Source organism: Copadichromis virginalis, linkage group LG13, assembly GCF_057382275.1.
Source record: "Copadichromis virginalis isolate Kocher_CV1m ecotype Utaka linkage group LG13, C_Virginalis_male_GT1.1, whole genome shotgun sequence".
Classification (NCBI taxonomy): domain Eukaryota; kingdom Metazoa; phylum Chordata; class Actinopteri; order Cichliformes; family Cichlidae; genus Copadichromis; species Copadichromis virginalis.
The window spans coordinates 32,844,061-32,846,560 of NC_140630.1; positions in this window are offsets into that span (position 1 = coordinate 32,844,061).

Sequence of the window (2,500 nt, forward strand, 5' to 3'; positions counted from 1 at the left end):
CTGCAGTTACCCTGTACCACGTATCTAGCATGGACCTGGACCTCCAGCAGGCCCCGGGGACCCACATTACCCCCCCCCCCCCCTGCAGTTACCCTGTACCACATATCTAGCATGGACCTTGACTTCCAGCAGGCCCCGTGGACCCACAATACCCCCCCCCCCCCTGCAGTTACCCTGTGCCACATATCTAGCATGGACCTGGACCTCCAGCAGGCCCTGGGGACCCACATACTCCCCTGCTCTACTCCCCCACTAGCTTTCCTTTCTTGCAGTTACGCTCCAGCGCATATCCAGCATGGACCTTGACCTCCAGCAGGCCCCGTGAACCCACATTACCCCCCCCCCCCTCCTGCAGTTACCCTGTACCACGTATCTAGCATGGACCTGGACCTCCAGCAGGCCCCGGGGACCCACACTTAAGCCCCCTCCCACTAACAAAGCAGAACACCACTGGCAAAATCCTCGTGCCCCTGGTACTCCAGAAAGCACATTGAAATGTGCCCCTGGTACACTGCGCAGAAGAACTGCCACACACACACACACACACACGCACGCACGCACGCACGCACTGCTTGTGCCTATGGTACGACAACTTTTCTCGTGCCTATGGTACGACAACTTTTCTCGTGCCTATGGTACAACAACTTTTCGCCGTGCCCCTGGTACACCGCTCAGTAGCACTTTGCCACACAAACTCTCCTCGTGCCTATGGTACGACAACTTTTCTCGTGCCTATGGTACAACAACTTTCCTCCGTGCCCCTGGTACGACAGCTTTTCTCGTGCCTATGGTACAACAACTTTTCTCGTGCCTATGGTACAACAACTTTTCGCCGTGCCCCTGGTACACCGCTCAGTAGCACTTTGCCACACAAACTCTCCTCGTGCCTATGGTACGACAACTTTTCTCGTGCCTATGGTACAACAACTTTCCTCCGTGCCCCTGGTACGACAGCTTTTCTCGTGCCTATGGTACAACAACTTTTCTCGTGCCTATGGTACAACAACTTTTCGCCGTGCCCCTGGTACACCGCTCAGTAGCACTTTGCCACACAAACTCTCCTCGTGCCTATGGTACGACAACTTTTCTCATGCCTATGGTACAACAACTTTCCTCCGTGCCCCTGGTACGACAGCTTTTCTCGTGCCTATGGTACAACAACTTTTCTCGTGCCTATGGTACAACAACTTTTCGCCGTGCCCCTGGTACACCGCTCAGTAGCACTTTGCCACACACACACTCCTCGTACCTATGGTATGACAACTTTTCTCGTGCCTATGGTACGACAACTTTTCTCGTGCCTATGGTACAACAACTTTTCGCCGTGCCCCTGGTACACCGCTCAGTAGCACTTTGCCACACAAACTCTCCTCGTGCCTATGGTACGACAACTTTCCTCCGTGCCCCTGGTACGACAGCTTTTCTCGTGCCTATGGTACAACAACCTTTCCCCGTGCCCCTGGTACACTGCGCAGAAACTCTTTGCCACACACACACACCACTCGTGCCTATGGTACGACAACAGGCCCCGGGGACCTACATCGCACCTTGCTCTTGCCTCCCTTACAGCTGAAAAAGGTCCATGCCTGTGCCCTGGCCCTGCTGAAATTCCCTCTCCATTTAGCCGAGGCAGTGAGTCGGCCTCCTGTCTCCCTTTACGGTCGAAAAAGATGTGCTCCTGGGCGCACTGGCCCTGCTGCTACTCACATCGGGCATGGACCTGGACCTCCAGCAGGCCCCGGGGACCTACATCACACCTTGCTCTTGCCTCCCTTACAGCTGAAAAAGGTCCATGCCTGTGCCCTGGCCCTGCTGAAATTCCCTCTCCATTTAGCCGAGGCAGTGAGTCGGCCTCCTGTCTCCCTTTACGGTCGAAAAAGATGTGCTCCTGGGCGCACTGGCCCTGCTGCTACTCACATCGGGCATGGACCTGGACCTCCAGCAGGCCCCGGGGACCTACATCACACCTTGCTCTTGCCTCCCTTACAGCTGAAAAGGTCCATGCTTGTGCCCTGGCCCTTCTGAAATTCCCTCTCCATTTAGCCGAGGCAGTGAGTCGGCCTCCTGTCTCCCTTTACGGTCGAAAAAGATGTGCTCCTGGGCGCGCTGGCCCTGCTGCTACTCACATCGGGCATGGACCTGGACCTCCAGCAGGCCCCGGGGACCTACATCACACCTTGCTCTTGCCTCCCTTACAGCTGAAAAAGGTCCATGCTTGTGCCCTGGCCCTTCTGAAATTCCCTCTCCATTTAGCCGAGGCAGTGAGTCGGCCTCCTGTCTCCCTTTACGGTCGAAAAAGATGTGCTCCTGGGCGCGCTGGCCCTGCTGCTACTCACATCGGGCATGGACCTGGACCTCCAGCAGGCCCCGGGGACCTACATCACACCTTGCTCTTGCCTCCCTTACAGCTGAAAAAGGTCCATGCTTGTGCCCTGGCCCTTCTGAAATTCCCTCTCCATTTAGCCGAGGCAGTGAGTCGGCCTCCTGTCTCCCTTTACGG